We start from the raw sequence: 12,240 nt of genomic DNA on the forward strand, positions 1-12,240 counted from the left end.
CAAAGATTTTTTTTTTTTTTTATTCTGCTGAGGTCATCGAGATCACAGATATTTAACGAACCTCGTCAAAACAAGGAAACCACAATAATGTCAAAGCTGGGTCTCTATTTCACCATGGGAATGTAGCCTACCTGGAAATTACACATCATGTAGACATGCCGCCTTTAAAATTATGCAGCCTCATGTGAATGACACTTTTTTTTTCCCTTAGTCTCATTATGTTCATAATGTGTGGGTCAGTAAAAGATTAGTTATTGATGTTTCCTGGACGTGTACCGACACAGCACTCCCAGTCGGTAATGTGACATTACATTTTTATACGTAACGTCACAGGTTAGGTTACGGGGTGAAAGTTATAATAATCACTTCAACGGAATGCTTTGAACTGTGTGGGGAATAGTTGGAAATCATTGGCAGACACGACATCGTAACTGTTTTTGTGCATCCACTCATCATGTTATGTGAATGACAGATGCTACATTATGAAAGTATTCAGCGTTAGATTATCTAGTGAGGACGAAGGATTTGTTGCCTGCAATGCCATGCAATTATTTAAAATACAAAGTAATATTATAAAGAACATTTTCGCACACAGCACATCTACATTAGTTAATCAGGAAGTGAAACTAAATTCGAATCGGGGTTCACTCAGTTTGAAAGCCCAGCTCGAATCACCTGAAGTTGTAAGTTATATACAGTGTTACCACACGAAACGCGGAGGGAATGGCTAGCGAGGTATCACTTCTTTTATGAGTCACTGTACCTGAGAGCGGAGCTCATTTACTTTGCTCTTCTCCGTTATGTTTGGAAAAGTTTTGAAATGAACCATCGTCATAACCATACTGAAAAACCTACAGCACCCACCTTCACAGGGTGTATTAGTCCTCACCCTGCTCCACCACCTACCACCAGCCCGCTCACTCCTACCCACCCACCCCAACGAAAACCTTTTAAGGTTAAAAAAAAAAAAAATCTCCCCTCCCCATGTCATACAACACCCATCTTTGCCGGGTGTACTCGTCCTCCCCTGACCCACCACATATACTGTATACCACCTTCCTACCCCACCCACTCCTCTCCACCCATCTCGTTCACTTTATGGTACCTTACCTTGCCTCTGACTTATTTTTCTGTATCATCATCATCATCATCATCATCATCATCATCACCTCAGTACACTTTCCCAGCAATGCATGGGGTTGAAGGAATACGAAAAAATTAAAAGGACGCTGGCCAGTAGAAGTGATTCAAAATGCGTGCCACAGTCTTCCTCGCTCCAAGGTGTCCTACCAAACTGGAATCATGAGCCACTCTAATGATATCCTGCCTACAAAGACGAGGGATGACAACTTGATGTACAACCTCCCATTCACAGTCGGCTGATGCTGTTGGGGGTCTCCACTTCCTCATAAGTACTCCTCACTTTATATAATAACAAGTAGAAGCACCAGCTGACTCTTCCTCACTGCAAGCAGAGTTAGCTAGACCTTTCAACTCAGGGTCAGCAGCCTGCAACTCAACCAACTCTTGACGAGACAAATTATCAACACTACGGGATACTGCCTCATCTGGTGAGTGGTCCGAATTAGCAAGAAAAGTGTCAGCTAGGATAACATCATCATCATTATTATCCTTTAAGTCACCAGTAACTTTAGACTTAGCCCTAGTGACAGCACATGCAGAGCACACATCAGGGATATCACAATCCTGGGTCACAGTCACTGGTTCACTAGACAACTGAGGAGCCGGACACACTTGACTTCCACCAATATCATTTCCAAGTAAGAAAGTTACACCTGACATTGGGAGTGTCTCAACCAACCCAACCATAACGGAACCATTAACAAAACCAGACTCTAAATTCACTCTGCACAGAGGGACAGAGAAGTAATTATTCCCTACACCTTGTAAGATTACAGTTTCATCAGAGGAATTAACATTAGAGCCTAGAACACTGGTCAGCATAAGGGATTGGCAAGCACCTGTATCACGATATATTTTAACTGATTTCCTGTCATTATTGTCCAGAAGACTGACAAAACCATCAGACAGGAAATTAGCTCATGAACTCTTGAGAGAGTCACCCACGTTACTGCTCAAAAGAGGAGCTTCATCATGAGAATTTAATTTACCCCTCAAAGCAGGTTCAGTTAACTCAGTTAAAGAATTCTGGGAACTCTCAAGGGAGGACACTAGACCAATTGACTGAATATTTAAAGACTCCTTTTTGTTCACATCACGCTGTCTCCTGAAACATTTCTCTGTAGTATGACCAAGCTTACTACAATAAGTACATTTACTTTTCTGAAATCTAGAGGTGAAGCTGGTATTTACTTCCTGAGAATCATCATCTTTATTCTCTTTCCTGTTACCTGTACTCTGAGTAGAGGCAACGTACTTACTCTCAGCTTTCCTTATTTCTTTAGAATATCTCTTGTGAGTGAGAATATATTCATCAGGTAAAACTGCAGCATCAGACAAATTATCTATTCTTTTCTCATCAAGATATAGGCTTACATCTTTATTAATACACCTTTTGAAATCCTCCAGCAAAATCATCTACTTAAATTTATATTAAACAGAATTTACATTCTTAGAATTTAACCACTGCTCTAACAGATCTTCTTTGATTTTTGCATACTCAACATGGGATTGCTTATCTTGCTTATAAGTTGTCCTAAATTTTACTCTATAGGCTTCAGGAACAAGCTCATAGGCCTTAAGAATCAAGCTCTTAACTACATCATAATTATCAGATTGATCCTGAGGCAAAGATGCATAAGTTACTTGACCTTTACCGGTGAGAACAGTTTGAAGGAGTACTGGCCAATACTTTTTGGGCCAATTAAAACCTGTAGCTACCCTCTCAAACAACTGAAAATACTTTGTTAAATCAGATTCATTAAAAGGAGGGACAAGTTTAACATTTTTAGCCACATCAAAATCATCAGAGCTAGATGATCCAGTTCCACTTTGTTTCATGCGATACTCATGGTCTGCCTGAATCCTAGCAATTTCAATTTGTGCCTGTGCCTCTTGAATACGAGCCTGAGACTCTGCCTCCTTAGCACGAGCCTCCTGCAGGGCTAGCTGTAACTTAGCTATTTCAATCTGCTTTTGCTCATCTGCAGGAATTACATTAAACAAGCTTTTATTAATCATGTCAACAATTTGATCTTTAGAATGATGAGAGCGAACAGCAATGCCCAATTGTTGTGCAACAAGCTAAGTTCATTCTTTGTTCTGTTTTCTACATCACACACTGTTTGCACATTTGACAAAAAATCTTTGGCTTCATCAAGAGTAGTAATAGTAGACATCATGAATAATCACAGTCACAAAATATCAAGCAATATCCTTATGATAATATCCTGAATATCCTGATAAGAGGTCGCCAAATTTATGTTACGGAACAGAGAGAGATAATGAACACTTCAAGTGAGAATACTAAAATCACTACTGTCCCGCAAAGTTCCAGGTTCAAAACAAAAGAGTTAGGTAAAATTACAAGTTAAAGTTTAATGCTCAAACTAACAACTAAACATTCAGGACTCATAAGGATAATGTAATGGCAAAACAGGTTACATATATGGTTAACTGCAATAGCCTCTATTAACACGAATTTAGCAAGAACAAATTTATCTAAGTCAGCCCTGATAAATGAGAGAACCGAATAATGCTCAGTTAAAGTAAAATATAATATTATTACAGATACAAAATATTACTAATACTGGCTGACATTAAAAACTTTACATGAATCACAAAAACCTTACCAGGCCTACGAATTAACACCTTAGGCCATATAGTACAAGAAAAATGGTAACCACACTTATACTCAAATTATACAGCAGCTAGATGGCTGGAGACTTCCAGAGCACTCACAAAAATAATAATACACTATACAGGGGAGGACAGAGATGTGAACAAAATGGGGAGTAGATCTAAGTGGCAATTAATGCAGAGACTGAGCTCATTATACAGTATAGGGACCGGCAGAGCTTGATACAACTTGTAAGAAGGATGCGCAAATGAAGCCATAGGGGAAAAAGAGTTGACAATCCTGCTCTGAACAACAGAAAGAACGACTTACTCTACTATAAGGGGGAGAAGGGGGGATTGAGGTAGAACACGCAAGCCTGGTCACTATGGAAGCCACGAGGCGAATCGTGATCAAACATGCAGCATTCTGTACGTTAGAATTATACAAAGGATGATGAAATCATAGGCTATGTAACACCTCCAACAGGATTACACAGCGATTTAGTCCCGTATTTCATTGGTGCGTGACAGAAATAAATGGAGAGAAATTGTGAATGAATAAGTGATGACGCAGCCCTGACAGGATATTCTCCCGCATTTGGTCTGATCAGCTGGTCATGTCAGGTGCGGGTAAGGGAATGGGTCTGTTATAATGTGGCAGGGGTAAACCAGTTCTGCTGTTGGGCCCTGCTGCGGATGTCACTGATTGCATTACGCAGTTGATCCTTGTGCAGTGTGGTGCGGTGAGGATCTGTCCGTTCTCCCCTTTGGGGTTAAGATGCGAATGAATGTGTTTGAATGGATGAGTAAATGGGGAGTGTGTCGTCCTGTCTCGGCTACCTCCCTTTCCTTGGGGGAAGCAGCCTAGGTATATAGATAGATAGATTTCATTGGTACAAAAGACTTCGTGGCATCACAACTTCTGCAATTTACTTTGCATATTAGATTCTAATATTCTGTATTATATGTTTAATATGAGTGCAGTAAAAAACATGGAGTTTACCAAGATAAATAAGTTTCTGAGGAAGTGGTGCTACGAAATCCATGTTAACGAGAAGACAGCCACCTATCTGCAAGGCTAGCAGCATTTTGTGCCAGACAGCAATGTTTGATTGTTAAGACGACGCCACGCCCCACACCTGTGCTAAAGTAATTATTAAGAAGAAGCTGTGATTCGTTTCTGGTTGGTGCTCTGTATCTCGTTGCCTTGATCTTCACCTTTGATACAGAGGGTTGGTGACTCATTGGAGCATTACCCCAGATTATTCCTTAGGTTGATCTAAAAATAGGGACTTCGATTGTGCTTACCGTAGTTTAAAGGAATATTTGGGTGCTCTCCTGGTCAGTCAGGCTAAAAAGTCAAACATTAAAAGGTACAGTTTCAGTTTTGCAGTTGCACAGCAAGTGACGCCAGGCAAATGTAAGGGAGAGGGTAAAGGAGGTGGGGTAGTTTCTTTCCAGATAACACTCTCTCTAGCAAGAGAACAAATTGATGTTCTCTAGGTTTATACTGTAAACCTTCTTATCTATAACTGAACTGATATGGAGTATCTTTGATTCTGAAAACTGACAAGCGATATTACAACATTTTGAACAGTTTGGATTGTTACCTGGAATTAGGTTTATGTTGTTGTTGTTGTTGTTGTTCATGATGAGAGCTAACAATCCTTCGCTCTTGAGTCTCCCTCCAGTTTAACAGAGTTTATAGCAGGTGAAGGGCTAGCATGAAGTGTCGCCCCTCAAAATATGGGCTGTAAAACTCATAGATGAACGTTACGTAATTAATAACATCCAAGAACCACAGTGTTAATTATACTTCAGTCTTGATTCTCAGCTATAAAATATACATTAGCAAACATGAAGGTGTTAAAAAAATCTTTCAATACTTTCTTCGAGTAGCTTTTAAGATAAAGGAACAAATCACATAAATGTAGGCCTACGGAACTCAGTGCAGCGGCCTTCATACAAGATGTAGGTAGAGGTTATAGACAGAAGCAAAAACACAAGTGAAACAATGCCTTATACCCCCCCCCCCAGCCGTCAACAGAGGCTGCAGTTGTAATAGGTGTTCCCCAAGCAGTCTGGACGAACACCTCCGAGTCCCTAAGGAAGGCCATGGCCGAGACCGGGCTTCCCCACAGAGCTCTCAAGGAGTGTGTGTTGTGTTGTTCGAGCAGGCGGTTATGTGCAATGCAGTTTTCCATATGTGCTTAATAGTATGGGGTGCTGTGTTGCATCCTGGACAGTCATCAGCAACGGAGTCATCCAGCCTTTTCTGATAACTCAAGAGGCTCGATGACGCCCACACCTCAGCCTGGCCAGGTGGACCCTGTCCTTGCGAGGAAGGTAGGATTCAAAAGGGTGGATATCAGAAGGTCGTGCAAGCAGCTGTGTGTCGTCTTAGAGTGACTGAACTGAGCACTGAGTGATCTGAGCATGGATATGCTCCTGGAAGCTTGTTTGAGGCGGACGAGGGTGGAGAGATGACAGAATTTGTGTATGATATCGTGTGCTGGGTGTTTTGATGTTTCTTGGTGTGTGTGTGTGTGTGTGTGTATGTGTGTGTGTGTGTGTGTGTGTTTGTGTGTGCGCTACCATGTAGTGTAGTGGATGGTGTGAGTTTGTAGAGGCTGTGGCAAGAACTTGTGTGCCTCTCATGTCTAGATGATCCTTCACTTTGAGGACTTTGGTTTCTTGGTGTACACACAACAAAAAAACTATCGTTACACCTTCTGCGCGATATAAAATGACACACGAATGAAGGTTTTTGATAACAGCCTCCTCCATTGGTATCCCTGCGTGTGTTTGTTGCATATTTATTATAAGCTATATCCATTGCTTCTCCCATGCATATTTCTACCTCGTCCTAGTTGGCAACTCACCCACTGTCAGGCTTACCAACCCTAGCGAGACAGCCAGGTTGTTCAGTATGAAACACATCGGACCCCCCTGTAACGATAGTTTTTTTGCTGTGTGTACATGGTCTGTAGGTGCAGTAGCTGTGCAGTCTATATGGTCTGCAGGGTGTTGTAGGGTATTTCAATGAGGTTAGAAGCCCAAGCAGGTCTTTGCATAGTTCATCACTTAAGGTACGGTATACATTGTATGCTGTGGTGGTGGTTTCTTTGTTATGTCCGAATGTTGTATAGGCAAGTGAACTTAGGGCGTTGAGTCTTGGTGTTAATTTATTTTTAATGTTTGTGATGCGTTGTTTAAATGACATTGTTGTATTGAATGTTATAATAAGTTGGTGTGTGTGTGTGTGTGTGTGTGTGTGTGTGTGTGTGTGTGTGTGTGGTAGGGGGGTGTTGTTTATAATTAGGCTAGGTGTGGAATGTGACTCTGTTCTGCTGTCCACTTTGTGAGAGGGGTCACTAGATTTTGCTTGGGCTACTTTGAGTCTGTTCGTGATGAACCATTCACGTAGTGTGTTGAGGTAAGACTGGAGGATGTGTGTGGCTGTGTTTGCGTTTTGGTGTGTACATGTTAGTGTCATGTCGTCTGCATAGGAAGCTATGTGTACATATGGTGTGTGAGATGTGGGTATGTCGTGCATGTATAGGTTAAAGAGTGTAGGGGACAAAGCATATCCTTGAGGGATGCCGTTTGTTAAGTTCCTGATGTTCAGTGACTGACCGGCAAATGTATCATGTGCACATCTGCCAGCTAAATAGTTTGCCTGCCATCTTTTTGTGTTATTGCGCATGTTTCTGCTGAATATTTAGTTTGTAAGGTTGTGGTGGGGGATGACATCAAAAACTTTGCTACTGTATAGTGTGACTAGGAGTGTTCTGGCCTAGCTGAACTGATGCCATTAAAAACTCTCTGGGTAAGGTCAATAAGAAGAGTGTTTGTGGAGTGTAGTGGCCTAAAACCATGTTGTGATGGGGCTAGGGGGATGTGAGGTGTTACTAATTGTAATACCAGTCGTTCAGTGACTTTGGAGGGGGTGCAGAGGAGTGTGATGGGGCGGTGTCAGTAAGGTAACGTGGGGTCTTTGTGGGTTTGGGGGTAGTGATGATAATACCATGCTTCCAAATGTGGGGGGTCATGTGTGAGAAGCTGTGGTTTGATATACTGGGGAGTGCTTGTATGCCTTGTGGACCATGGTGTTTAAGGTGTGTTGTTTATGTTGTCTGGGCCACAGGTAGATGAGTGCTTAAGGATGCTAATGATGTGCTTCGTCTGGTTGTAGGTGAAAGGTGCGACATCTGGGTCTGTGGGGAACTGTTCTTGCATCAGATGACACGTCAGTCGTCGCGACGGAGGTTTAGATGACTGACGTGTGAAAAGTGATTGATGAGAGTGTGTTTGCTTGTTGTTTGTTTGAGGGTACGGTGTCTGTTGTAGTGATGGCAGCGTGTGGTTGTGTGGTGTTGCTGCTGGAGAATATGATGCTGTTTAGTGTTTCATAGAGTTTGCTGGTGATTGTTTTGTGATCAAGTGTTTGGGGATAATTATTCCGATTTAGTGTTTGCTGTTCTGATATTTTATTGTTTATTTGTTGTACAGTGTCTTGTGTATGGGGTGTTGGGGAGTTGCAGTGCATCGCGTTGACTGATTAGGTCTCGAATTTCTGGTGTGAAACTGAGATTATATCTCTTTCTGTTGCCTCTAGGGATGTGTCTTTTGTCCGCATTTTGAATTATTGTAATGAAAATTTGCACAGCGATGTTGATGTTTGTGATGAGTGTACTGTTTAACGTCTCAAAGTGTTGTTCAGTTTCAGTTGTGAAGGCCTCCCAGTTGGCTCTCTTATAATTAGTGTATGTGTGTGTGTGGCCAGCTGGGGTGATTCTGGTTTTGGTAGTGATGATGATTGGGAGGTGTATTTGTTGATGGGTCCTGCATTGTACTCGATGTCACCGGATAGAAGTCTTTGAGAAATTACCACTGGGGAGTCATTTCTTGGGGTGAAAAAAAGTGTTGTTGTATTTGTTGTGCTGAGAAACGTGATACTTGCCCGGGCGACCGAAGCCACTCCCAGGTACTCGGACGGGGGTGTTTGCGGTGGTTTGCCCTCCCTGCTGTCCTCCCCGTCCGCTTTGACAGCCTCTGGGGGGTGGACCCACGACGAAGACGCCACCACTTAAGGTTACCACAGTTACCTCCCTTGGTATTTATTCTGGTACTTATTTTACTTATTATTTTACTTATTATTGGCACTTACTTTACCTAGCAACCCGTAAAGACTAAATGGACACCTGGTGTGAGTGGCACCAGTACTTCATTATCACTCCTTAGCCACTCCATCACTATCACAGCCACAGTTACTCACTCACTGCACCTTCACTGTCACTCCTTAGCTACTCCATCACTACCACAAGCACAATCACTCTCACAACACCTTCACTATCACTCCTGAGCCATTCCATCACTATCACAGCCACACTGCATCACTCTCACTACACCTTCATTTCACCATCACCTCCTAGCCACTTCATCACTATCACAACTACATTGAATCACTCTCATTACACCTTCACTATCACCATCTCTCCCTAGCCACTCCATCACTATCACAGGCACACCATATCACCCTCACTACATCATCACTATCACCATCTCTCCCTAGCCACTCCATCACTATCACAGGCACACCATATCACCCTCACTACATCTTCACTATCACCATCACTCCCTAGCCACTCCATCACTATCACAGGAACAATCACTCTCACTACACCTTCACTATCACCATCTCTCCCTAGCCACTCCATCACTATCACAGGCACAATCACTCTCACTACACCTTCACTATCATTCCGTAGCCACTCCACAATCACAGCCACACTGAAACACTGTCACTACACTTTCATTATAGCCATCACTTCTTAGCCACTCCATCACTATCACAGCCACACTGAATCACTCTAACTACATTTTCACTATCACCATCACTCCCAAGCCACTCCATCACCATCACAGCCACACTGAATCACTCTCACTACACTTTCACTATCACGATCACTTCCAAGCCACTACATCACCATCACAGCCACACTTCTCACTCTCACTACGCTTTCACTATCACCATCATCCCCTAGCCACTCCATCACTATCACACACACTTATCACTCTCACTACACCTTCACTATCATTATAAGTCCCTAGCCATTCCATCACCATCACAGCCACAATTATCACTCTCACTACACTTTCACTTTCACTATCACTCCCTAGCCACTCCATCACCATCAGATCCACTTACTAGCACTCACAAAATCACTCCCTCATTAATCTTTACACTCAATACAAAATGATGAAAAAACAAAAGGGCTGGGTGGTAACCATATAACCATACGTGCTCCCTATGTGTCAACAAGTTCGTTGGTGGAGGGTTGGTGCCCCTCCCTGTAAAACAACTAACTCAGTGTCAAATGGCCACCCTGTACGGGACTATGGTGTCTGGCAATAGAGAGATAGACTAAGAAAGATGTCAAAATAAATTGTAATACAGAAAACAGAGACAGATATGAAAGTTTAATTTACGTAAGAGGTAGATTACGAGAAGAGGGGAAAACAGATAATGAGGAAAAGGTGAATTTATTGAAAAAAAAAGAAAAAAGAAAAAACTGAAAGATGTTAAGAACGAATGAAAAGAAACAGAAGATAAAAAAAAAAAGAGACCTGTAAAAGTGAAAAATTCGAGTAATGAGAGAGAGAGAGAGAGAGAGAGAGAGAGAGAGAGAGAGAAAATAATCCCACATTATTAATAATTTCAAAAAAATAGGCCTTAAAACCTAAATGTCAAAAATTCCAAATTTAGCAGCAAAAATGTACTAAATTGGAATCTGGCCAAAAAAAGAAAAGGAGAACGAGAATGTGAGGGCGGTGAAGGTGAGGGCGATGAAGGAAGTGAGGGGGTGAAGGAGGTGAGGGGAGTGAAGGAGGTGAGAGGGGTGAAGGAGGTGAGGGGGTGAAGGAGGTGAGGGGGGTGAAGGAAGTGAGGGGGGTGAAGGAGGTGAGGGGGTGAAGGAGGTGAGGGGGGTGAAGGAGGTGACGGGGGTGAAGGAGGTGAGGGGGTGAAGGAGGTGAGGGGGTGAAGGAGGTGAGGGGGTGAAGGAAGTGAGGGGTGGTGAATGAGATGAGGGGGTGAAGGAGGTGAGGGGGTGAAGGAGGTGAGGGGATGAAGGAGGTGAGGAGGTGAAGGAGGTGACGGGGATGAAGGAGGTGACGGGGATGAAGGAGGTGAGGGGGATGGAGGAGGTGAGGGGGATGAGGAAGATGAGGGGGTGAAGGGGGTGGAGGAGGTGAAGGGGGTGGAGGAGGTGAGGGGGACGAGGGGGTGAAGGGGGTGGAGGAGGTGAGGGGGATGAGGGGGTGAAGGAGGTGAAGGGGGTGGAGGAGGTGAAGGGGATGAGGGAAGTTAGAGGGAAGGAGGAGGTGAGGGGGATGAGGGACGTAAGGAAGATAAGGGAGGTGAAGGGGATGAAGGAGGTGAGGGCGATGAAGGGGGTGAGGGGGATGAAGGGGGAGAGGGCGATGAAGGGGGAGAGGGCGATGAAGGGGGTGAGGGGGATGGAGGAGGTGAGGGCGATGAAGGGGGTGAGGGGGATAAAGGGGGTGAGGGAGATAAAGGGGGTGAGGGGGTTCAGGGAGGTGTGGGGGATGGAGGAGGTAAAAGAGGTGAGGGCGGTGAAGGAGGTGAGGGGGATGAGGGAGGTGAGGGCGGTGAAGGTGAGAGAGATGGAGGTGATGGAGGTGAAGGCCGCCCAAACCAACATCCTCAATGGCCACCTCATCCTGGAGGCTAAGTCACTCCAGGACCAAGGCACACACCGCCCCGCCCTTGGGTGTTTTGCAGGATTTGGGGGCCGTTCTTTCTGGAGGGAGGGAGGGAGGGAGAGAAGGAGGGAGGATAGGAAGAGACGAAGACAAGGGAGGGAGGGAGGGGGGAGAGGGAGATATGGAGAGGAGAGAGGCAAGGAGGGAGCTTCTTGGCCCCAGACACACACCGCCCAACCCTTGGGTGTTTCAAAGGCTTTGAGGGCCCCTCTCTCGGTAGGGAGGGAGGAAGGGAGAGAGTTTCTTGGCCCCGGGCACACACCGCCCAACCCTTGGGTGTTTCAAAGGTTTTTGGGGCCGCTCTCTAAGTAGGGAGGGAGGGAGGGAGGGAGGAAGGGAGAGAGTTTTTTTGGCCCCGGGCACACACCGCCCCACCCTTGGGTGTTTTAAAGGTTTTGGGGGCCGCTCTCTAAGTAGGGAGGGAGGGAGGGAGGAAGGGAGAGAGTTTCTTGGCCCTGGGCACACACTGCCCCACCCTTGGGTGTTTTAAAGGTTTTAGGGCCGCTCTCTCAGAAGGGAGGGAGGGAGGAGGGGAGAGTTTTTTAGGCCCCGGGCACACAATGCCCAGCCCTTGGGTGTTTTAAAGGTTTTGGGGGCTGCTCTCTTGGTAGGGAGGGAGGGAAGGAGGGAGGAAGGGGGAGAGTTTTTTGGCCCTGGGCACACACCGCCCCGCCCTTGGGTGTTTTAAAGGTT

General features: G+C 44.6%; 1 pseudogene; it reads right to left on the reverse strand.

The window, feature by feature from the left end:
- Window positions 1–10,495: 10,495 nt before the first annotated feature.
- Window positions 10,496–12,240, reverse strand: part of LOC145418389 (uncharacterized) — a 36,639-nt pseudogene continuing 34,894 nt past the window's right edge.

This window comes from Coenobita brevimanus, chromosome 114, assembly GCF_032717465.1.
Source record: "Coenobita brevimanus isolate Jiangsu-jjx chromosome 114, ASM3271746v2, whole genome shotgun sequence".
NCBI classification, from domain to species: Eukaryota; Metazoa; Arthropoda; class Malacostraca; order Decapoda; family Coenobitidae; genus Coenobita; species Coenobita brevimanus.